General features: G+C 38.1%; 1 protein-coding gene across 6 annotated transcripts in view; it reads right to left on the reverse strand.

Annotated features, from left to right (window-relative positions):
* THRAP3 (thyroid hormone receptor associated protein 3) overlaps positions 1 to 25,229 on the reverse strand; it is a 69,940-nt gene that overhangs the window by 41,936 nt on the left and 2,775 nt on the right. For 3 of the 6 annotated variants that reach the window (XM_043461890.1, XM_043461884.1, XM_043461886.1), the window contains exon 2: positions 1,376 to 1,464. The exons of 1 other annotated variant lie outside the window; for it this stretch is intronic. The gene's annotated coding sequence lies outside the window, so the exon portion shown is untranslated. Of the gene's footprint in view, positions 1 to 1,375; positions 1,465 to 13,119; positions 13,140 to 23,546; positions 23,660 to 25,229 lie in introns of those variants that run through there. 2 more of the 6 variants (XM_043461885.1, XM_043461887.1) reach the window with 2 other exon arrangements.

Below are 25,229 nucleotides of genomic sequence, written 5' to 3' on the forward strand. Positions count from 1 at the left end.
TTCCTTCAAAATAAGATTGTATCAAAAAGGAAAGGGATAGGACATGGGAAAAGATAACAAAACCAGGAGGAAAAATCACCTGGATGATGTTGGCATAACAACATCCCAGCTCCCTAGTTAAAGCACATGCTCAGAATGAAGCAGATTAGAAAATATCTCTAAGATAAAATTTATAATATAACCAAAATGTTTCAAGTATTGAGGAAGATTTACACTTCTAGGTAGAGTTTAGAAAGAAATTAATAATAACAACACAGAAACTAAGCAAAACAGACCAGAAAAAGATAAATATTAACAAAAGGGAAAACACCCAGTTGTACAAATAAAATAAACCACACACAGCATACAATGTGAATTAGCTGTGAATAAGTTATACATAAACTCAATATTGTTAACAGTGAATACTGCTCTCTAAACAAAACTACATTACAGTCAGAGTGACAATAAATATGGGTATGTGAGGAAGTCAGAGAATTCTACCACTATCCAACGCAGGAATAGATAATACCCCAAACTGGAAAATCCGTAAGCAGCAAAATAAGCTGACTATTTAGAGGTAATACCAAAGAAACAGTGGAGAGTTGGAAATGACTGCTTCTAGGGACTGGGAACGGGGTGGGAGGGCTTGTTTTTCATCAAATGCTTTCTGAAGGGACTTTCCTCGTAGGCCAGTAGCTAAGACTCTGCACTCCCAATGCAAGGGGCCTGGAGTTTTGATCCTTGGTCAGGGAACTAGATCCCACATGTTGCAACCAAGAGTTCACCCGCTACAACTTTAAAAAAAAAAAAAAAAAAAAAAGGCCCTGTGGAGCTGATAGTCTGACATGACTATGTACAGGATTTTTGTACATGTATTAATTAAAAAAGTGAAACAAAAAAAGCCTTAAATTAATATATAAAATGTTCTTTAAAATTTAAGAAAAGAAAGCATACTATGGGGGGAAATCTACTCTATACATGAATTTATTCATATTCGTCACATAGTTATCTAAGACATGGAAAACTGAGAGAAAAGCCTAAAATGTTTACCAAAAAGGAACTAGTTACATAAATTATATGGAACATCCAATGATGAGATATCATGAGTCATTTAAAACTGCAAACAGAATATTAAAACATGAACCAGGTGACAAAAAAGCACAACTCCAATTTTGATTACACATATCCAAGAACATATGCATAAAAAGGGTCTGTTCCCCAAACTATTAACAGGGGCTATATATGTGTCAAGTTTATGGCTGATCTTTTTTAATAAGTCCAAGTGAATAAACATGCTATTTAAAAACTCAAAAGGAATCTTCTGGATAAAAAGCATAAGACTGGTTTTAGAAGGCACTAAAATTACTATTACTTCCTTTTACCATCATGCATTTACCTTATCTGAACAATGATTTGACTTGCAGCACACCCCAGACAGACGCAGGGCCACTGGCTTCTCCAAATTTACCAAGTCAGAATACAACTCTGAAATGAGAAGAAATAAGCAGTGATGAAATAGCTACCCAAACCTCGCAGATTGAACCTTGAAATACAGATGCTTGGAATCTATAAGCAGAAACTCTCCTTTAGCTCTCAACTTCACTCCAAGTGGACACAGGATTCTCTCTCAAAGTACACTGGCTTGAGGGTCTCTGTCTGTCTCCTAAACTCATTTTCATTCACCCCACCTCCTTACAGTAAGGCTGCAGTAGGGAAAGCTAAAACCTTCCTCTTGTAATCTGATACCTTTCACTGGCAGTATTTCAGGTGCTATGGTTTGCATTATACAGGCTGAATTTGCAAACTCCATAATTCAACTTGGAGAATAACTTCAGAAGAATTAGATGCTTTAAACCAAAACTTTCAAGTAGGCTGAACTACTGATAAATGTAACAAATACACTTCAAGTTAAAACAACTCCCCACATTCATCCCTCAAAGCACAAGAAAACCTTTCAGATCCAAGTGTTTATATATTTCCTGATCTAAACATTAACACGGCCAAGTATCAAAGCAATGCAGCATTATATCAAACAGAAAAACAAAGTTCCAACATCAGCAAACTCAGTATGCAGTTAACATCCTCACTCCTAGTTTAAGTTTTATCATTCATTCAAAATACTAAAGCCAAGTTGCTTCAGTGGTGTCTGACTCTTTGCGACCCTATGGCCCATAGCTTGTCAGCTCCTCTGTCCATGGGATTCTCCAGGCAAGAATACTAGAGTGACTTGCATGCTCTCCTCCAGGGGATGGTTCTTTACCACTAGCCCTACCTGGGAAGCCCAGAGTAGGAAGGTACCCAAGAATTAAATAATCTGAAGATGCAATCTTGACATTAATCTTTTCTTTTTTCACTTATTCATTTACTCAATCAAGGATACCCACCTTAGCTTTCTCTGAAACCTGTGGTTTGCACATAGCTGAAGACTTGCCTATTTAGCCAGTCTCTCAGTACATGTCAGGCCCTCAGCCTCCTACCCTCTCAACCAAACTCAATCTTAGGAGGGTCTCCTTCCCCAGCAAGCTGTCCTGGGCTCACCTAGGCTGGGTCAGGTACTGTTTCTTGGTGTTACCCTAGACAAGCATATCATTATGTCTGTTAATACTCACAGGGCTGCAAAGTCTATTACCTAACACTGATATGTGTCTGCTGAGTAAATTGAAGACACAAGCAATAAACTCTTGACCTATACCAAAGGTTATCAGATAATTAACATCACAAAGAGGCAACAAAAACCTACTGTTAAAACGAATAGGATAAGAGTTACCAGAAGAAATTACTATTCAGTCAAACCATTTAGCAAATTAATGACAATGTTGGTCCATATTTACTTAGTTGATGAACGATAAAACCACAGCACTTACAAGAACTCACTCTTTCAAAATACTTTTGTAGATATTCTTGCAGGTCATTCTGGGAGTTCATCCTAGATTACATCAACCGAAACCTCTTTCCCTGCTTCTAAATGCAGGGGCACCGGGGCTCACAGGAGTCAGCTTGAGGGAACCCCTGATGACTCCTACACAACTGGGAACTGCCTACAATGCACTGATTAAAGAACTATTCCAATACATCTACCTTTTAACATTCTAACCAGTTAACACACACACACTCTCCTCTCTCCATCTCTCATTAATAATGTGTTCTAGTTTCAAAAGTAAGTTGAATAAAAGTGAACAAAAGGGGACACTGTCTTCTATTCAAGTCCCAAAGTAGCCAATAAATGAATAAATTTAATCTAACCACTCCCTAATTTAAAAAAAAAAATACTAGGAACTGATGAGATTATGACAGCTAGGCAAATAACCCTTTAGGGTCTTACTACAGAGAACTGCACAATGTCTTGCTCCAAGTAGCTTCTCTGCTTTCAAGAAGGCACACCAAGACTGAATCCAAAACTGGTGAATTTACTATGAATGGTTTTGAAGAGAAAGGCAAATACTGCCAAACATGTCGAGCATACAGGGTCTTCTATGCTTGGGAGGTGAGCGAATAATGTCAAAAAGCTCAACCTATTTTTTTTTTCCAACATATTTTTGTACATTCGTTAAGAACAGTTTCTACATTTTCTTTTTTGGCTGCCAGCACATCTTGTAGGATCTTAGTTGCTCAGTTCAGTTCAGTTGCTGAGTCACATCAGACTCTTTGTGACCCCATGGACTGCACGCAGCACGCCAGGCTTCCCTGTCCATCATCAACTCCTGGAGCTTGCTCAAACTCATGTCCATTCAGTCAGTGATGCCATCCAACCCCCTCACCCTCCATCATTCCCTTCTCCTGCCTTCAATAGTTTCCAGCATCAGGGTCTTTTCTGATGAGTCAGTTCTTCGCATCGGTTGGCCTAAGGATTGGAGTTTCAGCTACTGCATCAATCCTTCCAATGAATATTCAAGACTGATTTCCTTTAGGATTGACTGGTTGGAGCTCCTTGCAGTCCAAGGGACTCTTCTCAAGAGCCTTCTCCAACACCACAGTTCAAAAGCATCAACTCTTCAGGGCTCAGCTTTCTTTATGGTCCAACTCTCACATCCAGACATGACTACTGGAAAAACCATAGCTTTGATCTACATGTCATTTATATCTATACGGATCTTTGTCGGTAAAGTAATGTCTCTGCTTTTTAATATGCTGTTGCTCAACCAGGGATCGAATCCCAGGCCACTGCAGTGAAAGCATGAAGTCTTAACCACTGGACCTCCAGGGAACTCCCCAATTTCTACTTTTTTTTTTTTAATGGTAGAAAAATATCAAGGTATTTTATGACGTGAAAATTCTATGAAATTCCAATTTCAGTATCTATAAACAGCTTTACTAGAACACAGCCACATTCATTCCTTTATAATATACAGCAGCAGAGTAGGAGCAAAAGAGACTACAAGCAGAGGTCTCACCACTTAGCTGCTACAAATTCTGGTGAAATAATTGTCACTAAAAAGCATTTCAAGTACCATGTATTCTGTCATATCACATTTTATTACTATTTAATTACCAGCATCTATCACTTATGTCAAAACGAAAAAATGGACTTCGAATGTTACCCATTTAAGACACAGTGTGGAGTGTGGGTGCTTTTTTAAATCCAATTAGATGGCAACACTCTGTTTATTATGAAATGACATCATAGCTGTGCCAAGAATACAAGAGTTGACATTACCAAACTAAGTACTCACACAATATTCCCAATTCACAGGAAACCAAGCGCTGGAAAAAAAATTGTAAATGTAAAACAGAGTATCTTATCACAACAGAAAATCTTTATAAAACCAAAAAAAAAAAAAAGGCTATACAACCAAAATAAGTTTCTGAGTATTATATCTGTTAGCACAAGGAGGAAAGTCATTTAATTATAGTGAGTTAATTAAGTCATGTTTGACTGCAGCAGCCTAAGAAATGTGTCTAGAGAAAATGAACTTAAGACTATTAAGCCTTTTGGTTTGAAGGGCTGAGGACAACAGGAGCAATATAAGTAGTCAATTAAAAAATAGGGCAAAAAATAAAATAAAAAATAGGGCAGGTGGAGGGGAAAGGTGCTGACCTAAGCAACTATGGAAATAAGTGAAACAGAAACAAGATAAAAAGCAAAAGAAACGGCATATAACCACTGGTATTCTAGTTGTTAAAATTATTCCAGTTGTAAAGTTGTTAGAGGGTGCATGTGTGCATGCTAAGTCACTTCAGTTGTGTCCCACTCTTTGTGACTCTGGATCATAGCCGCCAGGCTCCTCTGTCCATGGGATTCTTCAGGCAAGAATACTGGAGTAGGTTATCATGCCCTCCTCCAGGGAATCTTCCCAAACCAAGGATCAAACCCACGTCTCCTCTGTCTCCTGCACTGGCAGGCGGGTTCTTCGCCACTAGTGTCACCTGGGAAGCTCCTGCTAAAGGGTTCAGTTCAGTTCAGTCGCTCAGTCACGTGTGACTCTTTGTGACCCCATGGACCGCAGCACACCAGGCCTCCCTGTCCATCACCAACTCCTGGAGCTTGCTCAAACTCATTTCCATCGAGTCAGTGATGCCATCCAACCATCTCATCCTCTGTCATCCCCCTCTCCTCCTGCCCTCTATCTTTCCCAGCATCAGGGTCTTTACTGATGAGTCAGTTCTTCACATCAGATAGCCAAAATATTGGAGATTCAGCTTCAGCATTTCCAATGAATATTCAGAACTGATTTCCTTTAGGATTAACTAGTTTGATCTCCTTGCAGTCCAAGGGACTCTCAAGAGTCTTTTCCAACACCACAGTTCAAAAGCATCAACTCTTCAGGGCTCAGCTTTCTTTATGGTCCAACTCTCACATCCAGACATGACTACTGGGAAAACCATAGCTTTGACTATACAGATCTTTGTTGGCAAAGTAATGTCTCTGCTTTTTAATACGTTGTCTAGGTTTGTCATAGCTGTTAAAGGGTACAGGTTAACAATCCTGAAACTACTACACTGCACGTATACTGGAACTAATGAGTAAATGCATGGCAGATGGTGACAGTCAAGATTCCCACTGCTGGAAGTGCGAGGTTAAACATAAAAGAGGGAAACACTAGAATGATCAATGAGGTACCGGATTCGAGTTGGAGGTATCAGTAATCATGTTTATAGATAGAAATTGATATATATAAAAATATCAAATACTTACAGATATTTCTATAAGTATATGGAATATATGTATTAGTATAGATATATTTCTTGCATTGTCAGCTGAGAAGCAACTACCCTCCAAGACCCAGATCTTGATTTTTAATACATTCTCCAATAAAAGAAACCAGGACTCCTTGGAGAAATAGCTGAATCTAGGGTTGGGGGAAGGGATACACAGTATGAGCTTGGAAGTATCTTACAGAGTCAGAAAGTAAAGAAGTGCTAAACAACAACAAAAAAGCACCACCACATACAATAAAAGTGGTATGGCAAAAGGACACTCCCGTCCAACTGAAAGAGCTCTCAACAGTAACAATCAGAAAAACTGTAACAAAATTAAGTACTGGATTATAACAAAAATACCCATGAATCCATACTAATATACTCAGTCACCCTCAAGGAGGTGGCATGTAACTCTCCATTCAAGTGGAGGTGAGTGTGTCTAGCTATTTTCTTTTGGTGTACACTATGGAAGGAAAGGGAGCAATTTATACTTGAGAAACCTAATCAGATAATCAAAGTTAACAAGAAGTCACATTGATAGCACGTACTCCTTAATATGACATGGCACTTTACCTCTCTGGTCTTTCTCCCCAAAATCCTTAATATTAGTCTACTCATGAGAAAAACATTAGACAAATCCCAACTGAGGGACATTCTATAATAAAGCAAACCAGCAATCCTCAAAGCTGTTAAGATCACCAAAAATGAAAAAAAAGTGTGAGAAACTGTCATAGCCAAGAGAAGCCTAAGGAGACATGACAACTTAATGTATATATATCCTAAATGAGAATGTGGAACAGGAAAAGTACATTAGATAAAAACTAAGAAAATTCAAGCATGGACTTCAGTTAATAAGACTATACCAATACTGGTTCATCAGTTGTGACCAATGTACCACACTAATGTTAGTAGGTGTTAACAGGAGCAACAGGTGTTAACAGGAAAAAAGTGTTAAATGGGGTATACATGGGAACATACTCTATTTTCCCAGACTGTCTGTAAATCAAACTGTTCAAAAATAAAAGATTTATTTTCAAAAAAGCCAAAAGATCTTGGTGGTGTTTCATGGCTCTTGATGATTCAAGAGATATTACTGATACCACTCAGTGGTTTAGTGAAGTCAGTGATGAGTTTGAAGTGACTAAACACTATGAACAGTCTGTATGGAACAACTTCTGGTAAAAATCTTTTCCAAAAAGTTGAGAGAACATTAATTCAATATAGCCTGAACTTGAATATGCTAAGGTGTACAGAAATATTGATTATAAAAATGTGTGGAGAAGGAAGGGCTGAGCTGAACATATTTACAAAGCTTCTGAAAATGTAAAGTATTTAAAGCTATGGTTTACTTACTGTACCACTCATCAGCAGGTACTCAACAAAAGAATCTCTCATGTGCTACTGACCCAGTATTGACAAAGTGACTTTCATTCCCTCTCAGTCCACTTTTGCAGGCTTAGCATCATCATTTCTATGAATTTTTGTCAGAAAAACGTGATGTCTGACTTGCCCTACCAAACAGCAGTTAAATGGCTTAGCAGCAGTAAAATTCATTGCAATTTTTTTTTTAAGCTCAAAACTGATTTTGTGAATTTTTCTGAAGAATCACCTTTAAACACCATTAATGGATAGTTAATGGCTTTTGAAATTAACTTTTGCTGCACTTAATAACATTCCTTAATAACAAATTTGAAAATTAACTAAACAGCACTTCAAGGGAAAACATATACTATAGCAAATTATACTGAATATTTCTTTGACTCACAAGCAATGTTACTTTCTTCACTTTCTGTACTGCTGCTGCTGCTAAGTCGCTTCAGTCGTGTCCAATTCTGTGCAACCCCATAGACAGCAGCCCAAAAGGCTCCGCTGTCCCTGGGATTCTCCAGGCAAGAACACTGGAGTGGGCTGCCATTTCCTTCTCCAATGCTTCAAAGTGAAAAGTGAAAGTGAAGTCACTTGGTCGTGTCCGACTCTTCGCGACCCCATGGACTGCAGCCCACCAGGCTCCTCCGTCCATGGGGTTTTCCAGGCAAGAGTACTGGAGTGGGGTGCCACTGCCTTCTCCGTCACTTCCTATACTAGCAAAACTCAAAACAAGCAAGATTTTCATTCCCACACAAATTTGAAGCAGATCTATTTTCTTAGCTCAAACTACATTTCAGTATACTTTTTCAATGCAAGTGCAAAGGAAATATTTGCATTTCAAAATCCACCTAAATACAACTGAAGATGCTTCCATTTACTCTTCAGTTGGAAATGATTAATGTGCAGTGTAATGGGGGGCTAAAAAGCAAATAACGAGAAAACAATCTATCAGAATTCTATAAATGCCTTCCAAGTAAAAAATATGCTCAATTAAAATCATATACTCATGGATTAGTATTAGTAATTGGCAGGACCTATCTCTGTGAAAAGAAACTGTCAAAGATGACATATGTAAACTCTCACTACATGTTTCTTCATTAACAGATGAACATTTGCCACCAATTTTGATGAGTTAACTTTGGACCCCAATTAAGGGAAGTGCTAGCCCCCCAAAAGAATCCCATTCTTCTAACACAACTGTATTATAAAAACTGTATTCAATTTACCTAATTGTCTAACAGTCATTTAGTGCAAATGCCTAAATAAGAATAAACCCTTAATAAACAGTAATTCTCACAACCACAGGGTCTCAAATGGTAGAATAGGTCACTTTTTAAAATACTATGTCTAACAATGTACAATAATGCAAATAAAGTTAGCAATCAATCAACCTAGAGCAATTTGCAAAGCACTAACCAACAAACTCAGCAGACATGAATTTAAGCAAATTCCAGGAACTACTAGAGGACAGAGAAGCCTGGCGTGCTGCAGTTGATGGGGTGGCAAAGAGCTGGACACGAATGAACAGCAGCAACCAATAACAAAAAAGAAAAGAAAAGAAAGTGAAATCGCTCAGTCATGTTCGACTTGGCGACCCTATGGACTGTAGCCCACCAGGCTCCTCAGTCCATGGGATTTTCCAGGCAAGAATACTAGAGTGGGTTGCCATTTTCTTCTTCATCTTCCCAACCCGGGGATTGAACTCAGGTCTCCCGCACTGCTGGCAGACTCTGTATCACTGACCCACCAGGGAATCCCATAATAGAAGACACATGCTCTAAAACCAGATTGCCTAGATACTGATTTTCACACAACCAACTACTAACTTTGAGATCTGTGATAAGCTTCTTAATTAAATCTCACCATCTCTGTTATCTGTAAAGCTGGTTCCTAATCTAAGTGAAGTGAAGGTCGCTCAGTCATGTCCGACTCTTTGCGACCCCATGGGCTATGTATATATATAGTCCATGGAATTCTCCAGGCCAGAATACTTAGTGGGTAGCTGTTCTCTTCTCCAGGGGATCTTCCCAACCCAGGTATCAAACCCAGGTCTCCCACATTGCAGGCGGATTCTTTACCAGCTGAGCCACAAGAGAAGCCCTCCTACTATAAAGGGTTATGAAAATTGAATAAATTAATATGCATAGTTACTAGTACTTATTAGCACACCATTAGTACTCATTATAATATACTAGTCAGGTCAATATCAAGGTGACAATTAACAGACAAGACTTCAACTAGCTGGTATGGGTAGTCACATGGTTGTTAAACAATTACATTCTCCTGATAATTCAAAATTTGGATTTATGGCAGACTCAGAATATAAGACACATACATCTTCAAAATCTCGTAAAGACGCAGAACACTCTGGAAAGAAACCCAAACCTATACTTGATTCCAAGCTGAATGAGCATGACCCCTAAATGACACCAGTATTCTGTGCCCCAAGTTCTCAATTTACAAGAGCAGAGAGTAATCAACATGCCATCTGTGTATCCGACAGTTCCTACCTAGACAGGTGGTTTTTAAAAACCACCTTGCTCGCGGGCTATGCAAAAGTGCCTCAGGGCAAAATAATAACATCTCATCTAAATCCTCTGGCTTACCCAGCACATAAGACTGTTGGAAAAATAACATCTACTTTTCCAGAATTTCTTTATCACACTGTAACTTTTTATAAGCTTTCACCATTTCCTTACAACTTCAGCCTCTATTTCCTTGAAAAATAATAATACTAATCATGTACTACTACTAGACTATTTTACTCTTGAGGGCAAGTACTTGATTAAATTCCTTTCTGTATCCCCAGTGTTGAATGACAAATAAATGAGTAAATATTATATAATGTGGCTTTTTACTATGGTAAAATACATGTAACACAAAACATACCTGTGGCATTCAGAACATTCATATTGTTATGTGACCACCACCAGTGTCCATCTCCAGAACTTCTTCGTCTTGCAAAACACAAACTGTGTACCCACTTAAAAAGTAACACACCCCACCACCATTCTATCAGTACTGTCTCTATGAAAGTTGCCTACTCTAGATATCTTATACAAGTGGAATCATACAGCACTGTCCTTTTATATGTAACATGTCACCTAATGTGTCTTCAAGGTTCATCCATGTTGCAGCAAATACACAGTTTTTAAAAAGGGAAAAATGTGCAGAATCATTTGCCAAAGCAAACTAAATGTTCAATTCTTTTTACCAAGTTTTTTCATTTCAGTAATACATGCACAGTAAAAATTTCAAATTCTACAAGAGTACATAATGAAAAGAAGTCTCCTACCTAATTGCTACCCTCCCTATCCTCAACTTCCACTCCCCTTCTCAGGTTTAATTTTTCTATTTTGGAACACAACAACCAACCACATGTTGCCCTGCCTTAAGAAAGTCCTACTAGTAAGATACTCAGTTGGTCTATTACAACTGGCTATTACTCTGTTCTAAAAATACTGATATTTCTAAAAACCCAGGTATCAAACTGGCATCTTGGGTCATTTTGCATCTCCTGAGTTGGCAGGCGATTCTTTACCACTGTGCCACCTCTAAAAATACTAACGGAGAAATTCACTGGTGATCCAGTGGTCAGGACTCACATGGCACAGGTCCAATCCCTGGTTGGGAAACTAAGACTCTGCATGCCATGCAGCACAAACCAAATTAAAAATAAATTAAAATACTAATATAAAGATCCAAAACAATGAACATAAAACATTCCACAAGTACTTCACTGAGTTAACATTCACTGAGTGCACCCAATGGATATTGTCTTTGCTAGGCAGCATATTGAGGCAAGAAAGAGCACAGGCTCTGGTGTCATGTAAAAACTAGTTTAAAGCATTTTGACTTTTTTAAGTCTCAGTTTCCTGATCTATAAAATAAGGGCAACACTATCTCATAAGCTACTGTAGTGATTAAATGAGAAAAACATCTAAATCACAGTACAGTGCATAGTAATATAGCAAGAACTCATATAAATAATAGTAATGTATAATTTTTAAACAGGTAATTGTTAATATCCTGCACTGGGCACTGTGGAAAGCACAAAGATAAATCAAACACTTGCTTCCTTCCACGTACTTACAACACAACAGAGCAGCTTCTCTCTGCTCAGTATTATCATTATTCTGCCAAGACCCTGGTGCTGGTAACACTTCCAACCTATGTTTATAACTTCTATGACTTATTTCTAAATATCACTAGAACACTTATTTGTAAAAAAAAAAAAAAAGTTAACAATTGTGACTTAGAGTCTAAGAGAATAAAAAGAGCGTTATCATCGGTCCACATAATTAGTGGGTGTGCACCCGAGGCAGTCTATAGCTAGCTTTAATCAAAGAGCGAGATTCCTGTGATTAAGAGACCATGGTCCACTCCAATCTGACCTAGGAGCATATCAGATTTAAGAGTCACAGAGCATTAAGAACTGGAAGCACACATAGAGATCATTATCTAGTACAACCCTAGTCTTTACAAAGGAAAATTAAACCCAGAAAAAGGGAGATCTGCCCACGAAGGTGAGTTAATTCTACAGCTAAAGGCCCGTGGCTCTTGGTGTGTTCCAGTTCTTGCCACATCATCATGCTACCCTGAATCCGTTAAAGAACCTTAAACTATAAACTTCATCCTGTCTGCTCTAATTTCTTATTTTTCTTCCCAGTTACTTATTATTTGAGCTTCCCTGGGGGCTCAGACAGTAAAGAATTTGTCTGCAACCTAAGCAACCTGGATTCAATCCCTGTGTCAGGGAGATCCCCTGGAGAAGGGCATGGCTACCCACTCCAATATTCTTGCCTGGAGAATTCCATGGACAGAGGAGCCCAGGGGGGCTACAGTCCATGAGGTCGCAAAGAGTTGGAAACTGAGCAACTAACTTACTTTACTTATTATCTGGGGCAGGGGAGGGGGGTAAAAAAATTTCAATGTGTATTACGAAAGCCGTCTTTCCTAAATAACCTTATTATTTGGCTAAAACATACTCTACTAGAAGCTATGAGGGATGCTAAGTAAGAATAAATCTGGACTTCCCTGGTGGTCCAGTGGTTAAGAATTCGCTTGCCAATGCAGGGGACACAGGCCTGGTCCAGGCAGATTCCACATGCTGCAGGGTGACTAAGCCAGTGTGCCAAAACTACTGAGCCTCCACACCCTAGAGGCTGTGCTCCACAAGAAAAGACACTGCTATGAGTAGCCGCCCCCACTCATCGCAACTACAGAAGACTCCCAAGCAGAAACGAAGGCCCAGCACAGCCAAAAATAAATTTAAAAAATAAATAAATCTAATCCACTGAAGGTTTATTTGAAAGGAAATTTCAATTAACAAATAGTGAACTTTAATTTTTTTGGCTCTGCCATGCAGCTTCAAGATCTTAGTTCCGCAACCAGGGATTGAACCTGGGCCACAGCAATGAAAGCACCGAGTCCTAACCACTGGACCTCCAAGGAATTCCCCCAAAACTCTTAATTTTAGAGCTGGATAAGTGCCATGGTACATTCAGAGTGTATCTTCCACAACTGCTTAGTTTTACTAAAAAAATTTATCCAAAATAGTTCATTTGATTAACAACCCATTTAGCAGAGAGCAATAGAACAGGATGGTGTGTGAGTGGTAAAGAATCCACTTGCCAGTGCAGGAGACACAAAAGCTGCAGGTTCAATCCCTGAGTCGGGAAGATCCCCTGTAGTAGGAAACAGCAACCCACTGCAGTATTCTTATCTAGAAAATTCCACGGGCAGAGGAACTCGGCAGGGTACAGTCCATGGGGCTGCAAAAAATCAGACATGACTGAGCACACAACTGACCAGGATAACCAACTTCTAGATGGACCACATTTCCTCTCATCTGTAAACAAGCAACAAGAGACCGAATCTGATGCCTAAATAATCTGTTGCAAATATCTGTGACATTATTCTAGCATTAAAATCAGATCTGATCATGTCTCGCTGGAGAACCTACTAAGTAAATTCACCCTCAGAGATTTTATTTCTTTCTTATTATTCTTTTTTAAATTACAAACCAGAAGAAGCTACCAGATTTGACACAAAGGTCAAAACCACTTCACAGAGTACTGCCAAATTAAACTTCTTTTTGAGCAAACTCAGAAGTAATCTTATCAGCAATTTTGGAAATCTACCCAAGATGCCCATATATATTCTGGTTCTGCTAACTTTATAAACTCACAACTGCTTTGCAAATTTGCTGGTGTTAGCTCAACATCAATTTACAAACACCTGTAGGGATAGTAAGCCTCTTCTTCCCACAAAATGCCAAATCCCAAGGCCACCAAGCCACTCCTAAACAGTTTCTCACAAAATGCATCTTATTTCCAGAACACTTGTAAGTGTTCACCAGAACTAGCTCTATATTCCTAAGTTTAAACCAGGAAAATAGATTACTATAACCATGAATCCTACTAAGAGAACTATGTCACCTGTCAAAGTGATTCCTATAAATTGAGAGTTCCCTCCAAAAGATTTAATTCGGCTGTGTGACTAATGCCATCCCTGACTTAACAATCCTGCTTTCTATTCCCTGGAAATCTGGTTTTAGATTACATTGGTATTTTTTCAATTTCTCATGCATAAAGTTAAGTTTTAAGCCTGGCAGAAAGCTATTAAGACCACTACACAAAGTATAAAGGCCATTATACAGAGCCCATAAAAAAGTCAGGACTTGAGATTCAGAGTATTAATGAAAATTAAAACCAATCATAAGGAAAAAATAAAATTAGATCCCTATATCACTTACAAAAATAAACACCAAGTGGACAAAAAATATATATATATATAAATAAATGTTAAATGTGAAAAGCTCTAAACTTTTAAAAGAAAAATGCAAGAAAATATTTGTATGAATTCAAGGTAGAGGATTTGAAACAAGATATTTTAAGTATAAACCATAAAGGTAAAGATTGATAAACGTGTCTATATGCTTTAAGAAATCAAAACAAAACTACGTACTAAGAGAGTATATTTGCAATACATATAAACAAAAAATTAAAATCCAGACTCTAAATAATTTCTACAAATAAATTTTTAAAAAAGGCAAAAACTCAATTGTTTAAGTAAAAAAATAAAGATTAATTTAGTAAGTATTTATTGAACACCTACTATATGCCAGCACTGTGCTTGGCACTAGAGACATTAACACTGACAAAAGGAGACAGTCTCTCACCTTGTGGTTGGTGGGGTAAAACATACACTCAAGTAACTGTATACTGTATGTCAGATGATGATAAATGCTAAAAATAAAGTGCTATAAGAGAATGAACAATTAAAAAAGAAACCTATCGGCTAATATACTTATGAGAAGACAATCATTTTCTCTACTAATCAGATGAATACAACTTAGAACTAAAATATTTCATAGCCACAAGAATGGCAAAAAACCTTAAAGTTTAACAATTTCATGTGGCATTAAGATGTGTAACAACAGAAATACATACATTGAAAGTATAAACTGGTATAATCCCTTTGGAGAATAATGTGAAGATGTACACAACCCATGAACCAGCAATTTCAGTTTAGATGTAAACCCTAGAGAAATTTTCCCAAGTAAACAGAAAATACATACAAGAATATTCCTGGAAGCACTGAGTATAAACAAGAAAACAGGTAAGTAAAAAGTGGCACATTCATACAATGAATACTAATACAGTAGTAAAGAACACACATACCATGAATGAATCCCACAAACATAAGACTAAACAGAAAAGTTACAAGAATAAACTGGTATCAAACAATTTACATGACATTTAAAAAACAGAAAAAAGCAATACTACATTCTGTTTAGGAAAGCACATATTTTTAACAGAAATCTAGAAAAATGCATAGATGTCATAAATACCAAGTCAGAAGAGAGACTGGAGGAGGAGAGAACAATCCTAGAAGACTCAACTATGGTGGTAAAGCTTTATTTATTAAACTGATCTCTTAAATACACAGGTACCAGTTGTATTATTCTTTGTATTTTTTGCATGTCTTCAGAATGCATACTTTACAAGCCTAAGAAAAAATGCTGTATAATGTATAATACAGTTAGAACACTGTAGTTGTGCTAACTTCAGACTCACTTTCTCAGTCCCTCTCCATAGGAAAAAAAGACTGCTATAACTCTCTATAATAGTGACAGCAAAGTACAAGCATTCGCAGATACCCCCACAAGCTTCTTAGCTACACACATTTAGATTTTTGCAAACAACTTTAGAAGAATGAAATAGGACTTATAACGCAATGCTCTTAAGGTTAAATCAAAGAAACAACTCCACAATGAAGAATAAGCACATGAAAGTATGTATTAAGGGTAATTCCATGGCAGTCCAGGAGTTAGGACTCCAAGCTTCCACTGCAGAGGTCCCAGGTTTGATCCCTAAGACCCTTCAAGTCACGTGGTGCTATCAAAAATGAATAAAATAATCCTTTCTTTAAAAAAAAAAAAAGTGATGTTCTGAGAGAATAGCATTGAAACAAGTATACTATCAAGGGTGAAACAGACCACCAGCCCAGGTTGGATGCATGAGACAAGTGCTCAGGGCTGGTGCACTGGGAAGACCCAGAGGAATGGGATGGGGAGGGAGGCGGGAGGGGGGATCGGGATGGGGAACACATGTAAAACCATGGCTGATTCATGTCAATGTAGGCAAAAACCACTACAATATTGTAAAGTAATTAGCCTCCAACTAATAAAAATAAATGAAAAAAAAAAACCCTCAAAAAAAAAAAAAGTGTACAATGAATTTAAGCAGAGCGGTTAAGAGCAAGAATTTTACAAACATGTGACCAACATGGATTAGAACCCTGACTCCACTATTGTGAAGGTTTGAACACGGTACTGATTCTCATCTAAAAAACAGATGCACTGATCTAATAAAATCAAAGGATTAAATGAATTAATGTATGCAAGTCACAGAGTATGCTGTATTCTAAAAAGGTGGTTTGAAAAATAAAAACAAAGCTGGACAGGAACAAAGAACAGCAGATAGGCTCAACAATGAGAACTTTATTTTCCCAAATTGCTTCAATAAATCAACATTTTACACTTCATTAAGGCTCTTTCCTTTTCCCCCAGTAACATGCTTACATAACCACCAACAAATTAAATCCTTAAAGATATTTCCATTTCCAGAATCACCTTCAAAAAAACTAAGCTGATACACAAGTATCTGTCCAATGCAAAACAGAGATCAGGCTAAATCTGTAGGATTTTGTTTAATCCCACATTAGGTCCATTTCAGGTGCTGACTACTCAGGGAGAAGAAAGAAAAAAAAAAATCACACTAAATGCTATATAACTTGTATCAAGAAATATACAGTCAAGAGACTTCCCTGGCAGCCTAGTGGTTAAGACTCTGAGTGATTAAGATTCCTAACGCAGGGGGCATGGGTTAGATCCCTGGTTGCAGAACTAAGATCCCGCATGCAGCTCAGCCGCCCCCCTCCAAAAAAAAGAAAAGAAACATACTCAAGAAAAAGTTGTGAATATTTCCTAGTTTCTAGGAAACTAGATTATTCAAGAGTTACTATATGTAAAGCTGAGTTTTATACACATAATGCATCCAAAAGGTGTATCCAGGACATAAAATTTTATTTGAACAATGTTTTCCTACACACAAAGGAGTACTGGCAGGAAGATGAACACCAAAAACAAAGCCCATATCCCTACAGCCTTGCAAGTGATATTTAATACAGAACAAGGAAACCAAAGGTCTCCTTAGAAAGCACCTCCTACTTCTTGTTTGAAGCTTCGAAGTTCTAGGTATCATGATACGTATCATGATAGGTATCATGATAAGATCAGGTGAGAAGAGCAAGGTCAAAATTCCAGAAGAGCAAGGTCAAAATTCCAGATATTCTAGGTATCATGATAAGTATCATGATAGGTATCATGATAAGATCAGGTGAGAAGAGCAAGGTCAAAATTCCAGATGGAATAACACATTACTCTAATACTGTATATTACATATATATACTGTGTAATATATACACACACACATGTACATATGTATATACATATATAAAATATATGTAATACAAGTTACAGCTAACGTATACTTTTGACCAGCACATAAAATCTTAATCTCCTAAAAACCACAGCAATGCCTTAGTCGACAACCTCAAAATTAATCTTTCACTCACATTCATGGCTCGTGTATGAAAAGTAATGGTCAGAGCAGGTTATTAGATTTCATCTGGAAGCCACTCTTTGGGCTAACCATGTTAGTACTTTTTTCATTAAGCTGCCTTCTCTCAGAACTTCCCCGGTGGTCCGATGCAGGGAACGCAGGTTCAGTCCCTGGTGAGGGAATTAAGAGCCCACAGGCTGTGATGCAACTAAGCCCTGAGCCAGAACGACTGAGCGTGTGCACCGCAACAGAGGCCCAGCACACAATGGAGACACCACAGGCAACTAGACTCGACACGGGCAGATAAATCACTTCTGTTAAAAAAAACAAAACCTGCCTTCTCTCAAAGAGAAGGTATTTCAAAAGTATGTTTAAAAGATCATAAATGTTATGACAAAGCACTTGCAATGGTTAAATAACACTTTATGTCATTCTTTTAATAAATTTTGGATCCACTGCTTCTGAACCAAGAGTTTAACAATCTGTTGAAGAGATGGTTCACTACAATGGCTAAACTCAAATGGCATTTAAAACAATTACATTTGAGAATTTTTAGCACTTAGCTAACACTGTTCACTCAACTGTTGAAACAGCACTAACCTAATTCCATTTGTGCCTAAACTTACATGAGACAGAATTTTCATCACTTTTACATATCCAAACCATTTAATAACCATTTAGCAATAAAAGAAATGATGATATGTAACTATGCTAAGTTGCATAAGATAATGAATTATGTAATTTTTCATGTATTCTTTATATTAATGTCAAAATATACATACTGTAATTCCCTCGAAAGAAGGTAGGAAGGAAGGCGTATTTTCATTTTAAAGATGGAAAGATACAAAATGCTAGGCAAAGGAATTCCTTGGCAGCCCAATGATTAGGACTCTGCACTCTCACTGCCAGGGGCCCAGGTTCAATACCTGGTTGGGGAACTAAAATTCCACAAGTCACAAGGCAAGGCCAAAACAGAAAGAAAATTGTTTTTAAAAAGCCAGGCAAATATTATCTATTCTGAAATACATTTTCTGTCATTTTATTTGCAACAAGGCAAATGAAAAAGCCTGTGTCGGCTTGTGAATTCATGTCCATTTATTCTTCAAAATAAACTCTGGATCTAACAAGCTTGACAAAAACAAAATGGATGTTTTCTTTTGTGGGGTGAAAGTGAAAGTCTCTCAGTCATGTCTGACTTTTTGCGACCCCACAGATTGTAGTTCAGGTTCCTCCTTCTATGGAATTCTCCAGGCAAGAATACTGGAGTGGGATGCCATTTCCTTCTCCAGGGGATCTTCCAGACCCAAGGGACTGAACCCCGGTCTCCGGCACTGCAGGCAGACACTTTACTGTCTGAGTGAGGACTCTCCTAATTTACTGCAGAATCTTCTCCTTGGACCCTTACTCTAAGCAATACAGCAGCTGCCAAGAGTAGAAGTTTCGAGTCAGAACTAGGTTCAAATCTTCTCTCTCCCTAAATTAATCTCTTATGACTCAACTTTGTCATCTACAAAAACAAGAAACCCTTCACTTACCTTGTAAAGTATAGGATTAAATGAGATAATACATGTAAAGTGTTTAAAAAAGCATTTAGTTTGGGAAAAAACTCCACATATGAAAGTTCTTAATATTTAGGCTGACCTTATATCCAGGTTTGCTTAAGACAGTCAGTTTACACTTGCTGTTGCAGTGTATTAATAGCATCCCCTCGCTCAATAGCATCCCGGTTCAAAAAGGTAAACTATATGGTCACAGTATTAATTTGACAAAACTAAATCCAACTAAGCCCACCAGCCATAACTAGAGTCTATGCACCTCAACAAAAGATCCTGCATGATGCAACTAAGACCCAAAGTAGCCAAATAAAGCAAGCTAAAAAAAAAAAAAAAAAGATTTAAAAAGTTAAAAAAAAAAAATCAATCTCAATTCCAGTTGCTGATTCGTTGTTTTTAAAGTGAAGAACAGGGACTTCCCTAGTGGTCCAGTGGCTAAGACAAAAACTCCAGGCTCCCAATGCAGGGGGCTGGGGTTCCATCCCTGGTCAGAAAATTAGACGCCACATGCCAAAACTAAAAGATCCTGCATGCCACAATGAAGAGCGAAGATCCCGCATGCCGCAACTAACACCTGGCACAGCCAAATCACTATTTCCCTTTTTTTTTTTTTTTTAGTGAAGAACAGAAACTTTAATAGGTTTAAAAGATAGCATTCTCTCTCCATTTCTAAACAAACCCATGTGGGCTAAAAAGTAAAGAATGTTTAAATATTATGAAATTGGTGATACATAAAAGACAGCCAAAGCCCAAAACTCTCTGTAAAATCTAAAGGGAAAGAACTGCAACTACTCTGAGGCCCCATCTTATGCAGAAGTAATGCTGACAAAAACATGAAAAGACAAACTAAATCAAGGCTCTCCAACAGAACTTTCTGAGATGAGGAAAATATTCCATGTCTATGCTACTCAAAAAGGCAGCCACCAAAAAAAAAAAAAGGCAGCCACCAGTCACACTGCTGCTATTGACCACCTGAAATATGGCTACTATAAAAACTATTTAATTAACTCAAAGTTAGCTAGTCACACATGGCTACTGGCTACCGAAACGGACTGAGCACATCTAGACCACAGATCACTTTTTTCCAAAAGAATTCTAAAGCTCAGTACATACTTAAAAACAAACACTGACTAAGGAGGAAAAGTTTTTGAACAGAACAAAAGTATCAGTTCTGGGCATTTTTCTACACATGGTATTATGTTAACAAATATGGTTCTCCAATCCACATCTCGTTCTACCTAGCATTCCACTGTATTAACATACTAGAATATAAGCAGTTCCCTAGTGTTGTAGTTTAGGTTGCTTTTAATTTTTCACTTAACATAAGTAACACTGCAATGATTATCCTCATCTTTAAGGATGTGTCCAATTATCTCCTTAAGATATATTCCTAAAAGTACAGATACATTCTGCTGCTCTCCTGAAAGGCTACAGCAACTTACATCGCTACCAGCAGTACTTCAGAAATGTCCATTTCCCCACATCCTCACCAAAATAATTGTCATATTGTTTATCAAGACAGAAATCTGAGGGAAAAAAATGGTATCTACTTGTTGATTTATTTAATCTGTACCTCTTATTTTCATGTGATTTATTCTGTCAAAATAATGTAATTTTCAAAATGGTTAGCCAATTGTTCCAGAACTTTTTATTGAATAAGTTATCCCTCCCTCACAATCTTCAAATACTAACTTCATCATATACTCAGCACTTACCATATGCTATCAATTGAGGGCTCTGGGTGTTTCTCACTATTCTTTCAAGTTTAAGTTTTTTCCAAACAGCTAACAAGAAATCCATCTTCTATATATAATAAAGTTAATTTATTGAATCCCTACTATATGCTCTGGCACTGGGCTAACCATCTAGCCATCACAATAACCCTTGTTGGAGGTAAATAAGAGATTTCCATTTTCATTTGAAACTGAACAGATACTGAGGGGTTAAGCAACTTGCCCCAGTCCCAGTTTAATAAATAAAAAACAACCACAAAAGAAACTTCTAATAAGAATCAAGGACTTCCATTTATCATACATGCATCTGATAAAACCAAGGCACCTAGGTACCAGAGATCACCTATCTCCATGAGCATGCCCTATTCAATGAACATTGCAGCCGAAAATATTCTGCTGTAAGTGGAATAGAAAATATTCCTTACCAAACTACTTTCATCCTGTATGTATCCTCCAATACTAAACAGCCTCCACAGCAAAAAAGAGAATAAGCCAACAATCAAATACATTTTCTTCCTCATTCTCTACTGCTATTCCACATGACAGTACATTCAAGTCCACTAGAATCCCCCCGCTGGTTGAATGATGAAACAAATCATGCTTGCTAAAGGTAAAAGGTCAAATGTGACAAATAAGCCCAAATGTGACAAGACAGACAAAAAAGGTCACGTGACAAATGACGCCGATATAGAAATAAAGGAAGAGAAGAGGTAAGCTAAGTTCTATATTGTGAACAAAGATAAAAGCATTCACTATCAACCAGAGAATCAATATATCACCTTCCAATTTCCCAGGAAAACAAGAGGAATACCACAAACAATACATTTGCAATTTAAGCCCATCTGAAGTAAGGCTTTAAGCATAAGCTTTCATAATAAACCAAAGACATTTATCTCTACCTCCTCCACATCCCTTATGCTTACCTTAACTATTCAGAAATATATGGAAACTATAACCACTAGCCTAAATAAATGGCACTGAAGTAAACTTTCTCTTTCTACATTACATATTTCTGCAATGTCGATTTTTATCAACAAGAACCTATCTGTAAGCAGGGAAAACAAAACTGAAGATGACTACCTGCCCAACTAAGGGTTTGCAGGCTGCACCTTGCTTAACTAAACCCTGGAGTAGGGGTAAGAGAACTTCAGGGAACTTGATGGATTTTCTTTTTAACAGAGAACTAGTAAGCAGAACCCCAAAGTACAAAATATCAACTCAGCACCTCTGACTAAAATGGGGGTGAGCTATTCAGAGCATGGTCAGCTCAACCTCCTTCTCTCGTAACACCTGAGGTACCTCCCGTCCAACCTATACTTGGCTAACTTTATCAAAAATTCAAGGAAAATAATTATTATCACAACCTGCTGCTGCTGCGTCGCTTCAGTCATGTCCGACTCTGTGCGACCCCATAGACGGCAGCCCACCAGGCTCCCGTCCCTGGGATTCTCCAGGTAAGAACACTGGAGTTGGTTGCCATTGCCTTCTCCTTATCACAACTTACTGATAGTTAATTCAGTTTTACAGAACAGCCTTTTCACGATGAGTTTTGAATACAAATTTTTATAAATCAACTTTACAACTCATACAGATGTACACATTTTAAGGGTGCAGTTCAGTGAGTTTTGACAAAATATACCACCACAAAATAAACACCACCCCAACTCAACAAAAGAATATTTTCATCATTCCACAAAGTATCCTTTTGCCCCTTTGCAATCTCCTCACCTATCGCCATACATATTAACATAATCTGAGTAAGCTAGAACTTGATAGTGGGAGCACTTCCAGAGACTCCCAGCCAGCCATCTATTTATTCCCCTTTTAACTCATCCTCTCTTTCAATATTTACTAAGCCTCTTCTATTTAACAGAGAATGTCTTGGTATGGGGATTCAGCAGTGAATCAAACAAATCCCTGCTTCACTACCTAAAGAGGTGAAGATACAGTAGATGAAAAATAAACAATATAATGTTCCATAGTAATGATGAAGGTTGGACAGTGTTTGATGAGCGGAGTACTACTATTGATAGGGTCATCAAGGAAAGCTTCTATCAGAACACTTTCCAATGGGAAACATGCATACAAAGAGGCATCAAAACTGCCAAAAAGGGACTTCCTTAGTGGTCCAGTAGTTAAGACTCTGCACTGCCACTGCAGGGAGTGTGGGTTCAATCCCTGTCAGGGAACTAAGGTCCCATATCCTGCATGCTATGCAGCCACACTTTATTACATATGAAACAAGAATTTTTTCTATTAAAAAATTTGCCCATTCTTTTCTTTTATTGAACAACCCCATTCTGGCACCTGACCAACTTCGTGAGTTTTCATTTTTGAAGTTTTTTCTGATAGCCCATGGTCTGGGAGCCAAAGGTTTCAGTCAAGACTCCACATCCTTCAGATACAAGGGGACCATCTTCTGGGAAGCCCTAATACAATAACAGAGTCCTGCAGTGAAGAAATCTCCAGTGTAGCTTCACAAAACACTCTCTCTATGACTTCGTCTAGCAATCCTTTATGTATCCTGCCCTTTTTATTAAAATAGAGAAAGAGAAAAACACACATAGAGAAAGAAAAAAACACAGATTACTGAAAGCAAAGTGACAGACTTCATAAATGCACATAGTAAACACACACACACACACTTTTGCCTCAAAACAGGTGCCGAAAGTCTTCTAATTGGACATTCAGCAACTTCTCTTCGCTTGGCTCTGTCTTCTGCACCAAGCCAAGCTGTGCAGTTACCGCATTCCAGATGCTAAAAAGCAAATCAGGCAGAACAAAAGTGAGGACACTGCACATGTGCCAGCTAAAAAGGCATGGGCAGGGGTCAGATCAACCTCTTTTGCTTTCTAAAAACCCTTGGGTTTCTTCAGTTTGTAAACAAAACAATTTAGTATTTTGGGCCCTCCCTTCCCACAGCACTGTTCCTTCTCCCTCTTCTAAAGTTACCTAAAATTTCTTTTTTTTTTTTTTTAAAGAAGAAACAAGAAATAAAGCACTAAGACAAAAAAAAATTTTTAATGGTGCCTCAACTATAACAGATGACTGCTGCAAGCATAAACATGGGTCTGTGGCTGCCACATCTGATTTTTCAAAGCAGCCTGAATCTACATTTTTACATGAAATCTCCCTGCTTTTTAATGTTGACAACAAATTCAAATTTACAACACTGTATGAGCCAAACAAAACACATCTGTTGACTGGATTTAGTCCATGAGCCTTCAGTTTTAAATCTCTGCCATAAAAACACAAATACGTGGTTCTTTCAGTGGTAGAGCTCTAACTTTACACCCTGTTTCCAATAACACACTATCATCTGAAAAACACACTACAAAATATATGAACATACATCTGAAACCCCTGTTAGAAGGAAACCAAGAAGAAAATGATCTCACTCTTCACACACTAAGGTGCTCCATTTCTACCACTAAAATAGGAACTGTAAACAAAACTCCATAGAAAAAGGGACCTCCCTGGCAGTCCAGTAAGTGTGCTCCCAACAATAGGGAGCATGGGCTCAATCTCTGGTTAGGGAATTAAGATTCCACAGGCTGCACAGCAGGGCTTTGCCTGTGGCTCAGTGGTAAGAATTCGCCTGCAATGCAGGAGACACAGGAGGCGTGTTCAATCCCTGGGTTAGGAAGATCCCCTGGAGGAGGGCATGGCAACCTGCTCCGGTTTTCTTCCCTGGAGAATCCCATGGACAGAGCCTGGCGGGCTACAGTCCATAGCGTCACACAGAGTTGGACACGACTGAAGCAACTTAGCACACACACACCCATGCTACACAGTGCAACCAAAGACAAATGCGATTGGGGGGGAACCAACAGAAGAAAATAGTAGGAATGAATATGGATTTCTGTGAAACTGAGTTCATTAAGTTCAGCTTCCTCAGTATGTGCATCAGCCCGTTAACTCCTAAACAAACAGAAACTAAAAGCTGATTTTTCTATGGCATGGCATTTAACTCTGATTTGAAACAAACAACAAAAAAAGAGTTCCTGGAGAAAGTCAATCTTTTAGAAAGGTACCCACAACTCTCAACTTTCTTGGTAAGCTGTGAGCAATTACTTTTTTATGGGTTATAAACCTCATTACAGACTCTAGAGAACTGGTTCTTAAACCCAGACTCTAATGAATGATGGAAGGTAACGACCCCTTGAGAAAATGCACTCCCTCACAAAAATTTTCGAGTCCATGAAGCCCCCTGTAGTCCATGGACCACTGACTAAGAACGTCTTTCTCTAGAGAATACTAAAAGAACATAATGAATCCCTTTGCTTCTTCCCACCAACGCACTTTCTCTTTCCACTCCCCCTCTCAAC

The sequence above is a fragment of the Cervus canadensis genome, chromosome 2 (genome assembly GCF_019320065.1).
Source record: "Cervus canadensis isolate Bull #8, Minnesota chromosome 2, ASM1932006v1, whole genome shotgun sequence".
In the NCBI taxonomy this organism is placed as follows: Eukaryota; Metazoa; Chordata; class Mammalia; order Artiodactyla; family Cervidae; genus Cervus; species Cervus canadensis.